Source organism: Halyomorpha halys, unplaced genomic scaffold, assembly GCF_000696795.3.
Source record: "Halyomorpha halys isolate HHAL.00 unplaced genomic scaffold, Hhal_1.1 Scaffold803.1, whole genome shotgun sequence".
Taxonomy (NCBI): domain Eukaryota; kingdom Metazoa; phylum Arthropoda; class Insecta; order Hemiptera; family Pentatomidae; genus Halyomorpha; species Halyomorpha halys.
The window spans coordinates 554014-566290 of record NW_027115654.1 but is presented as its reverse complement, the minus strand read 5'-3'; the positions used below and the strand labels follow the sequence as shown (position 1 = coordinate 566290).

Below are 12277 nucleotides of genomic sequence, written 5' to 3'. Positions count from 1 at the left end.
GAGTTAGATCTTTTTCCTTCTTCTCTTTTTTGACATTGTGCTTTCGCCAATACTTAACTCGAAACATTTACATCACTATAAAAAATTGTCCTTCCTTGTTTTCCTATTCTTAGATTTATTCATGTTTATTGCTACCGAATTTCTGAACTTATCGAAATGTTTACATTATATTACTTATATCTACAAATTGATACTTTTTTTCAAGTTACTAATTAATGACTAATCATTGAGTACTAATAAAAACTGGTGCTCTCTTGAGAAAAAGACAGTGTATTAAAATGATGGCCCTGTTATTTGGCAACACTTCCCTCTTAGTCGGCCGAGGTGAAACACTTTTTTACACATTACCCAAGAAGCCGACTTTCCCTTTTTACCCTAAAAACAGTAAAAATATCCAGTTCACTAACCCCTACAACAAAAGTAAAACGAATTTGTGTAGTAAAACAACGAGTTGTTTTTTTTTTCCTCTCTCGTCCATCTAGAGAAAGTATCGATTTGTCTTTTCAACCAAAACACCTTAGCTCAGATAATCTTGTTAATTAGTTGCTATATGCGTGTTGATGACTTGATGGCTTTATCTCTTAATCACTTCCTGGTATGATATAGCTGAAATTTTATTTAAACGTGTTTTTTTTTAAATATCTCACTGTGCAATGAACTTTTTTTTCTAAATAATAATCCTTTCTGTAATCCACATTGTAAATCGCACCCAACATAATTTCTTATCGTTAGTAGATTATCATGAGTCTGAATAAATAATGTATACTAAATATTTATTTAACTATAAACAAAATATTTTTACACTATTGGAAAGATCTTTCCCCCTTACCCTAATGAACTCTGTATGGATTCAAATGATTGGGACTGACTTAAAAATTCTAACGGTCACATACGAACTTACTACAAACGTTTTAATGAAAAATTACTGAGACATCAAAACACACTTATAGGAAGTGGCCATACTGTCAAGCCTGAGAACACAAGGAGGAGACTAAAAAGGACGTGGATCAGGGACCTGCTAACATGAGGATGTAAGAAACGCCAGAGCAGAGATACCTCTGGGTACTGTTCTTCCTAATGCCTTACATGCAATTTATTTATTCCATATAGTAGTAAGGCGATATGATGATTGTCAATTTTGAATTAGACATGTGTGGCTATAAATAAGAAGATAAAAAAAGTTTAGTCATCATTTAACGTTTAGTCATAATCCATAGATTGTTTGATACTGAAAATCAAAGCTTTTTTAGATCAAAATTGATGTAAAAAATTTTCATCAACATACAAATGACTTATTTAAAGTCATGTTAAATGTTAAATAAATAACAGCTCCTAGCGGATTTTTCGTGCAACCTTTTTTATAACCTTTCCTTCAAAAACTTTATGTTATTGTTTATTTCTAAGTTTTGATTAAAATAATTTATAACAGGCCTAAATTGAGTAAAAAATGGAAGTTGTGTAATTGTTTGGCTACTGATTGCCTTTTAATCTTCTAGCTTGTTAGGAAGAGAATCAAGATAAGCTAATTGACAATTGTCATTGCATTATTATTATTGTTATTCCTTGCTTTGTTAGTTTTTTAAACATCTAATACATTATTAATACACGATCAAAACACAAACCTAACAACAATAAATAAAATGGTGACGAGCTCAGCTGGTCTGTTGCGTAACGTCATTCTACATTTAACAGACCTAGCAACAGATTCTCAACCATGTTATATGTTATATCGTTTTGACATGCTAAAAGAAGGAAATATTTCTCTATTTAACATGAATTTTCCCATTTAACATGCTTTAACATGTTAAACTAATGATCATGAATACCCCTATTATCGAAGGAGTTAGACATTATTTATTGAATTTTTAACCTTCTTGTAACTTTACTTTACATATTTGCAATTTTTTACTTTTTTTGCAACATTAATTGAAGGGATCATTGCCATTATAAGTTTATTGACATCACGCCTGAGGGGTAGTGATAAATAACTTAAACAATTTATTAAACTAATCGCATTGGTAATGAAGGTAAACTTTATGTTTTAACCTTTTTACCTTCTTGAATGCAAATTCTAAATCTGAACTTTTTTTTATAGAGATATCTTAATTAATTTCACTTCTTCCAATTTATAAAAAAATAAATAAATTTTTCTGAAATTATCATTACATTGTGTAAAATGAATTGAAGTCCTGTCATGAAGACATGCTAAGTTAATGAACATATTACATCAACGAAAATTGCCTAAGTTATACAGTTAGCTACGAGTTCCCTGCATGATTCATAATCCACATAGAATACGTTCATTGTTTATAATTTATCGAAAAGAATAAAAAACGTAGTTCATCGTTCCATATGATTGGATGATTGTGCCACATGACAGGAACCATGGTGTGATGGTTTTTGACGGTTCAGTTAAGACGCAAGTTTTATTACCGTCCCGTCAAAACCAATTACTTACTTGACTTGAGATAGTTTATGATCATTATCATTATATATATCGCCATTTCTGAGTTAAACGGATATTTTTATTTAAGAAAACATTATAACTGTAGAGAATTTATTTTCAATTATTTTTAGTAAGATTAAAATTAACTGTATTCCAAAATGTTTATAAATTGATTGTTGAAATCATATGTTTAATGGAGAAGACGAAAAATCGCTTCGAGAAATCTTCTTTTGGCCACTATATTCAAAGATTCTGTAATATTGTTTAGATAACGCTAGGTTGACAGGCTAGTTGTTTCAAGAAAACTTATTTGTTTTTCCTTCAACTTATATGAGCCTATTCCCTCATCTACAGACACATAAGTCTACGTCTGTTCGTCTTATTATAACTCAAGTCCACTTACCATACTACGGAAAACATACTACTAGGATATAAAATTATAAACAGATTTACTATTTCAACCGTAGGTTACTATGACCACTCTGCAAAGTTGAAAAAGATATTGTGTATCATATACTGCAACACCTATATGCAACTACCTAAATGTATATGCAACTACATCCTCCTGAACTTTCAACAGTATCACGCATCGAGAAATAGAACTTATCAACAAAACAAATCTTTATCTGAACACAGCTAAACAATTAACTCTTAAAACAATCATTATTCTTCTATATTATGTACATATACAACTAGCCTGTCAACCTAGCGTTATCTAAACAATATTACAGAATTGTTGAATTATATTATATTGCATAACAATTTATCAATGAAACCAAAAGTATTATTATATTATCTTTTATTTATTTGTTATATTATTTAATAATATAAGCGTTTGCATCAGTTTCAAATTACTCATGCATGCGTAATATTCAACACCTGCAAATATAAAGATCATATATTATTATTTAAGAAGGTTGCTCTGATAGCCTCAGATTAACTATTTGTTCCCTGGATTCATTTTAGATTATGTTTAATACATATCATGGCTTCCTTCAGAGTGGGCTATTCTGCGTTTGTGTTCAGCAAAACATTTCGTTTCTTTCATTAATTAAAGCAGGTGATTTTTATTAGGCCAATTTTATATTTTTTTTCCTTGCTGATTCGTTTTTTTTTTTTACATTCACTTGACATAACTGAACTTTGAAGTTGGCATTACGATGGCACACTAACTTATTTATATTTATTTCTCTACAGTAGTGAGTGCGATTTCCATGACGGTTTATGAACGGTTATCTTTTGATTTATAATGAGGTTGCGGGAATAAGTGTTGTTTTATTTTAAACATTGTTTGTCATGTGGTTGTTTCGAAAGCTTCTTATTTACTTTATTCATGTATTTTTCAGTAATAAATCTAGTGTTCTTTACAGTCTGTCCCTGACATGATGTGAGTCACCATCCCTGCAATATTTGTATCATTACACTAAGGAGTCGAACAGCGATTTTTTTTTCTCTAATAATTAATTATATACACTATCTCTAATAAGTAATTATATACACGTACACGGACATACAACAGGAAAAGTCAAATTTCGATGAATAAAGTTCACAATCAGTGAAAAAATATCACGATGAAAAATTTGTGGCAAAAGATAATATTTACAAAAATAAAAAGAATATATACAATAATGTTCTAAATTAACACCTAAACTTCAAAATCGGTATCAGAAGATTCGGCACTGAGTAACCAAGTAACAATAAGGACGGGTTAAATTCATGAACCTCTTATTATCTACAAATAAACATTTTCATCAATGGGTTTCAATTAAAAAAAACTTAACAATTAAACGATAATGAATAAGTTCTATAAAGCTATTCTTATAGTAGTAATAACATAATAGGGTATACTATTAAATAATGATATTAATAATTACATAAAATGCAGTAATCATATAGTAATAATTATATATTGCAATGATATTAATATTTATTGCAGTTTTACAATTTCTTTATTCTGAATCGCTCCTGAACATTGTAAACGCATGTTAAAATCAACGTCTATTTTATGTCAATATTCTATTCAATTATACGTTCATCAATTTGAAGACTAATCTTGCTTGGAATTTTATATTTTTCTTCATAGCATGGTCATAATATAAATTTAATTATGATTTAATGAAGTATATTATTAAAAATAAATTTAACTTATTTTAGAAATTAAAAAAAATAAAACATTTTAATGTGTTAATTCTGGCATATTAAATTGCCCTAATAAATTATACTTGAGGTAAGCTTTCTGCTCTAAAAAATTATGTAAGTGCAGGGAGTTTTTTATTTATGATCCACAAACCTAAGATCTTAAAAATAAAATCAGACAAAATAGAGAATAGTTCATAATAAATAATAAGAAAATCCAAATGTATAATCAAACATTAGAAGTTGAAAAAGCAATAGTTTTATTGTTATTTTCTTTTGATCCTTTAAAGAAACAGATGAGTGACATTTTTGTTGTAAGAAATACAAAAATTCGGTAGCTTCTTTTTTAAACTGAAAACTCAAATGAGAAACTACAAGCATTCTTTATTTTCATTTTATCCCATCTTATTAAATTCTTGGTGTGAACAATCTAAGCCAATCTTTTGGGTTAAATACCAGCATAGTTTAGACACGCATTTCCATTTAAATATTAAAAACTGAAAATTTAAAATGTTTTCATGCTCCACTGGCTGTCTGCCTAGCAGTTTGACACCGAGTCTGTCAGGGAAATCCCAGTTGATAGACGGGTGGAAACTGGACGGAGGGTTACGTAAGGATCGAAAATAGATAGCAGGGTTTGTGTCCCATCATTTCCCAGCAGTTGCTCAACCTTTTCCCTCGCTGTTGCAGCATCCACTGCACTGCCCCAACGGCCTTTCCTTCACGTAACGCCTCTTCGTCCGCTATCTAAAGGCAAACTGCTATCTCCTTGTGATCCATCTCCATCAGCATAACTATTGTCTCTATGTAGGCCTCAGAATCTTGACTATTACTGCCTATATTTAGGCATGCTAATAGGTCACTTACTAGGTGAAAGTAAAGAATCATATCCACTTTTGTGTCATATTGTTTTGCAAGTATGAAAAGATATTTTTCACAGTTTCGATTGTGTGCGTTAATTTCATTTCATGAAAAATTAATCTATTCTGAGACATCCTAAAAGTTACAAAATAATACAACATAAGCTGCATTTGCCTGGCTTCACTGTTATGAAGTAATTATATTCCTACAAAAAAACACAAAATAATGAATAATTATACATGTATAAACTGAATATACCTACGTATATTGGCCCAAAACTACACAGTTATTTATTCTTTACATGTTTGCAGAGCATTGGTTTTTGAGGAGATAAAGAAATAGATGGTGTTTAAATAAAGTTAGGGAGGAGTGTAGATGATAGGAAATTCCAAAAAGAGGTAGAACGAATGATATTAGATATATTAATCGCTCTATTGAGATCTTGGAAGAATGCTAGGTGAGAAGGTCAAAGATACAGGATGCTTTTGTGATTCTTAAGGATTGCAACAAAAATGTACCAAGAAAGTATTTTTGTCGGAGATTAGGATAAAATCTTACTAGGAAACCAGTAAGATATATGAGAGATTGAAAAAAAAAAAAATGAAAACGAATCTTATGATGAAATCGTTATTATTTTTTCCTCATTTCCGGCTCGCTAAAAACCATATATAAACCATCCATTGTCAAAGTGAGGAAGAATAGGGGTGGGTACTAGAAGATAAAGGGAAATTAATCATGCAACTTCTGTTTCAGAATTGAGATGGATTTTTGGGTGATTTGGGAAATATGGTTACTCTTAGTAAGTTGTTCTTTGAGTTGGAGTAACCTCTAGTTTTTTTATAGAGTTTTGGAACTGAATAGGAAAGCTGCTAATTAAAAGTAATAGACAATAGGGAAGGTTTTCGAAGCTATAAGAATTGCCTTAGATTGTGCTGGTTCAGGATCTACTTATTTTCGAAGCCTTCCACACTTCTTTTGGATAATGAAGCACATAATGATGATGTGCTCGATAGCAATTTCAAAGAAATTAAAAATGTCTTGGCCTACGAAAAAGATATGCTTTGATCTTACTAACGTCAAGAAAATAATAAAGAACAAAGGTATACACTCTTAAATTATAACATTTTATTAAATCCATAGTAAATTTACGAAGCGGAGAACAAGAATATTTGGAATTTCAAATATTCTTCATGTGATACCATATATCACAAATATACTGTAATTTTTCATTTTATAAACCTCTTTTCAATAACTTTAAAGTTTATTGTTTGCTTATTCCTTATCCAAAACACTTACTTATGAGTTCTCTTACTCTTACAGCTCAAGTCGTGATAAACGTGATTTTGACTCTCTCATTAATATTTGTAGAGTCCTCGATCGGGATCATTTGGTGTGTGCTAAGAGAACATCTTATGAACGGAGTTATAGCTAGTGTTAAATGGTGCGTGGATAATACGTAGCGGAAAGATAAGCCATGACCGCCCAACGCAGTATATCACGGTGACAGTGTGAAGGCTGGCTGCCCCAAAGGTCGGCTCTTTCACGAGTGTGACGCGATAGTTAAGTTCAGGATGAAGGACAAGTTAGTAACCTGGTTCTACTGACCTCAAGTGATAGGCCTGGTTACGTAGAATAGATTCTTCATACTTAACTACTTAGTATTATAATAAATAAACATTAACATAATTGAATTTTTTATATATGTTGCAAATTTTAATATTTATTTAATGATTTTGATAAACCATCGATATTCAGCATGACAATATTCAAACGAAATTATCATTATTTCAATGTAGTCATAAAAAAACAAGTATTGTTTGGAAGCGGTATTTTTGCATCCTATAGTCGTAATATACACAAACGAATTCTTTCCTTTACCCTTTTGTCGCTTTCAATTTATTATAGTTTTCACTTTCCAAAAATTATTTATGATTTTCCCTAAAAATTACTTACTTTAAGTATATTTAACAAATTTATAATAATAATAATTTATTTATTTGTTCTTAGGGCAACCTCCGCACAAATAGAGTTAGCCTGTGAAATACATGAAATAGATAATCAATTGTAGTAATTTTACAAAAATGATGAGTTAAATATCGATTATATAAACTAATAACAAACAATCTACCTAAGCTGTGCTATCCACATTCGTTAGAATAAAATAGTAAAATAAAAAACGTCGCTTCATATTTTATAATATTAACAAATAAAAGAGAAAACAAAACAGAAACTATACCTGCTATTGGGACGATAGGTGTCCAGCTCCAAGCAAAAGGTTTTGAGTTACATATATAAAAAATAGTTTAAGGTTCAATCCTGAGGTTATAGACAGAAATTCATACAACTGATTTCGGCTAATATCACTTAGCTTCGGCATGTATCGGATTCGGTTCTCATGACACGCGGGGCAATTTGTCAAAAAATGGACAATCCTCCAGGGCCGTTCCATCACGAGCTGGACAAAGCTTCTGTGGGTCCAAAGCATATTTGTGTGGACCGACATTTGGAGTAATTGCATATTTACCGGAAAGTCGTAGTTGGGCACTTATTCACAACTGATTTTCAGGTAGCTTTGAGGAGCATCCGTTTTAATGAAGACCCTACCGTACCACGGGTTATAGGTCGATTCTCCTAATAACAAGATCTCTATATCCTTGAAAAATTCCCTGTATCTATCCATTATACTTACCGGATCATTAATTAAAACTATACTTTTCTGTTTAAGATTATCGCTTAAATCATTGAAATACTATCTGAAAATTTTTCCTAAAGGTATTATCACCAAAGAATTACATTTTACCTCTCTTATATATAGTCCTTTTCATCAGAGGAGAATTCAAGTTGCGTTTGTTGTAGAAAGTCTTGCGCATTTCATTAACGGATTTTTTGGCCCACATTAACGTTCCCAGAACCAATTTCTTGCTATTCACTGTGTTTAATTGACAAGCGTTCTTAAAAAATCATCTTTTAAGTTATGTCTTTATTTTTTTGTATTATTTTTATCGTACGATTTTTCTAGTCCTTATTATTATTATTGGCATTTTAAATGGTAATGGTAAGTTTTTTAAATTGGTTTTAGATACATAATCTCCCCATAAACCTTTTTTTAAGAGAAGAAAAGTTGAAGAATGGTACGTTTGGAAGAAAAAAAAGAAAGTTATTAAAGAATCAAGAATGATTCAAAACTTTGTCGTCTAGATGCTCCAATAATTTGATCGGATATTGTGTCAAAATCGATTGGAGGCGCTACCTGTCTAAAACCATAAGCCCCCTACTTCATGGAGAAAATCATTAAAAGATATCAAAAAAACAAATTAAATCCAGATAAAACCTTTTTCTCGAAGAAAAAAAAAGTTCACTTTTCGTAAAAACACTTATGTTATTGTCATTGTTATTCATATTATTTGCACCCTACATTTTAATAGCAGGCTAATTCTTATATAATACATTTATAAATTAACATCTTGTAATTTTCTGATTTATATTCAATATTACAGCAATCGTTGTTTACTGAAATTGAGTTGTGTAGATTGATTTGTCGATGTGTAGACATATAATCGAAACCTATCTTTAGTTTCACAATCAGAGTTATAGTAGAGGGTTAATCTTGTTCTTTATAGGTAATTATAGGTCCGAAATCAACCACATTGATTGCATTACACAATCTTCTATTAAAGTAACAAAATTACAGTAACTTCAAAAAGTGAGTTTTGACATATTCCCTTTTAATCGACAATATGACGTCTGAATGTACGAAACAGTATTCTCATTCCTCTTAGTAAGCTTTTAGCATCATCAACATGTAAAGTGATTGTGAAACAAAAATTTAGTAATAGTTTATGTCACTAAAAGTGCCATACTTAATTTTGAGAGCTGCTTAACATGATATTGAATATGTATAGCATAGCGAAATATTGTCCTAATTTCACCCATTGCAAAGTAAACTATTATAACATTATGTATTTACTTTAATGAAGAATATTAATGCAAAATGCTACAATGAATTGCAATGGATATTAGAGATTTAAGTGTGCATTGAATATACTATATAAAAAAGTAATTAAATAAAATAAATACGCTTAGGACACATGTATACTGTCTGTAAACAACGACCCAAATAATGCATCACAATCACTACAGACACACATAACATTTATTGAAGAATGGTGTCAAAACTGGAGAATCAAAATAAATCCTGACAAATCCCACCAGATCATCTTTACTCTCCATCGTAAACCTCTACCCTCCTGTCCTGCAGTATCCTTTCTAAATACTCCACTAACGCCTGTTTAACTTATTTCTTAATCTTTCATCCTTAACAATCCCTGATACTCCTCCGAGGCGTCTGAAAAGAAGATGGCCACAGGACCTTCTAATTTAAATTAATGCTTGAAGTACCACCAACGGGTGGTGGTTCCTTCCCAAGATTTTCAAATGTATATGAAACATACAACATATTTACTTATTGTATTTATTATTTCTACAATTGTAAATCACATTAAATAAATTTTTAAAAAATAAATAAATAAAATAGGAAGATATTAATAATTATGATAAGTATTACAGCTATAAAAGTATTTAGGAAACGTAATTAAATATCATAATTTCATCTCAACAAACATTCAAGCCTGTGTTAATATTTTTAGTTAGCCATGAGAACTAAAAACCAACTTTTGGAAAGCAGGACTCCAAACAATTCTTTGTCATCCGTGTTACTTGTACATCTTAATTGATTTTAGCAATAATAACTTAATTGTAACAATTTAGTTTTAAAATGTAATTTATAAATGAATTTTATTAAATTCCTTTCGTAAGTAAAAGACTGAATATTTTATTTAATGTCATTTGGAAAATTTCATAGGGTATCGATAATGCTTATGTGGAGATTAACTGAGCCAGAAGATATTAAAAGAGCAGCTGAAAATCATTTTAATTTAATTTTTCACTAAATTTCAATTCAAATTGCACACAGGTTTTTTTTTTTTTTTAATGTTTTAAGCATGTTAAGCTCTAAAAATTATTAAAGCATATGCTATTGAAAACTTGTACAATATGATCATATTTCAAAGCCCTCATTTTCATCTAAATCTCAGTAATGTAGATCTCGTATGGGTAATTTAATTAATTCAAATATTAAATACCGTTTCTAATATTCTGAATTGTTAAATTATGCTTTAAATAATATAAGTATACCTAGTAAAGATTTAATTTTGCTTGAAAAGTTAAGAGCATATATTACGGCCACTCTATTGCAATCACAAAAACGTTTCTTTTATTAAATAAATTATTCTGTAATAAATACGTTTAGGAGAAAAGAAATTATGTCTTTAGAGTTTATTCTCTTTCATTATTTTTTTCTCCGATTTTTTGTAGTAATAGTTTGTAAGATCATTTTTAGTAAAACTAATGAATATCAAAATCATAAAAACATTGTAGAAACAAAATATAGCAGAAAGAATTTTAAAGTTATAAACTTGTTCTTTAACGAATTGTAACTTTAGAATACTTGATGTTGGATTTGATAGAATTCATTGATATTTTGAATGTTTTAATACGTTAGGGAAAATAAAAAACGCATAAATAAATTACCCTTAGTGCTTAGAAAGTGGTTAAAGGAACAGTGACCAATATTTTAATTTTATTATTAAAGATAAATAAGTAAATCTTTAGATTAAACATTAACTTTATTTACAGAATATAAATGATGTTGGGTAATGTACGTAAATATAATCTCACATGATTCATACTGCTCTTACATAGTGTACTGTTATATCACTAAGTGCTTGTTCTCCTTGAAAGTCTGAAAGCAATGATAAGTGTTCTATTGCGAATTAAAGATAACTAGAGAGTATAGACGAAGAACACAAGCTTCAGTGGTCCAAATATATCCCAAGAGATTTCTAAACACTGGAGCGTTTGAAGACTTTTATCCTTGTAAACTGGATCCTTGTAAACTATTTTGGGTTTTATTGTTGCTCACTATCTATAAAACGAAAATTAGGGGGAAACCGCATTTAGGGCACAAAGGATATTTATCACGACCCCTTTTATTCGAGACCCTTTGTAGTGGTTTTAATGATATTTGTGAATGAAAGATTATTAATGAACGACTGTTCTGATTCATCATAAATCAGTTTTTGTTATTCAGTCCCTTACTTAGTTTTTTGGAAGGAAATATCAACTTCCAGATCTATAATTATTCTGTGATAATTTCCAGATCTATAATAATTTTTTTTTCTTATTCATTTCTTTTGTTAAACTTTACTTATATATTGCGTCTCTATCCATTATTATGGTTACATATATTTTCTTTCTCTTGATTTTATTTTTCTTTCCATAATTTTAATTTTTAAATTATTAATAACTAATATATTCATATTTCTTTGCATTATATAACTTCATTTTTATTTTATTTTCTTAATTATGTTATTCTACCCACTTATTCAATTACCTATGTATACATTTTATTTTCCACCTCTCTCATCACTTTATTTTATTAATTCCATTCTGTAAAATTATATACTTTATGTCATTCTGTTTATATTTTCTATACTCATTGGTTGTTATCTTGTTCTGTTTTTAGCCCTAATGAAGGCTAGAAATTCTAGCCGAAACGTTGGCACGATTAAATAACACATCAAAATCAACTTATTTGTGTTTTATTTTGACCGCACCCCCAACCATCTTCTCCTCGTATAAGTCATCCACGGTCAACTATCTCTCATAATTATAATTATTCTGTAAAATATTGAATAATTAATTGGAAAACGCTTCCAAACATGTTACGTCCCATCGATAAGCATTATGAAATTTTACGTAAAGATCAAGTTTTAA

General features: G+C 29.7%; 1 protein-coding gene across 3 annotated transcripts in view; it reads right to left on the bottom strand.

Moving 5' to 3' along the window:
- Positions 1-12277, bottom strand: part of mlt (tubulin folding cofactor E like protein mlt) — a 146778-nt gene that overhangs the window by 45103 nt on the left and 89398 nt on the right. The gene's annotated exons all lie outside the window — the stretch shown is intronic.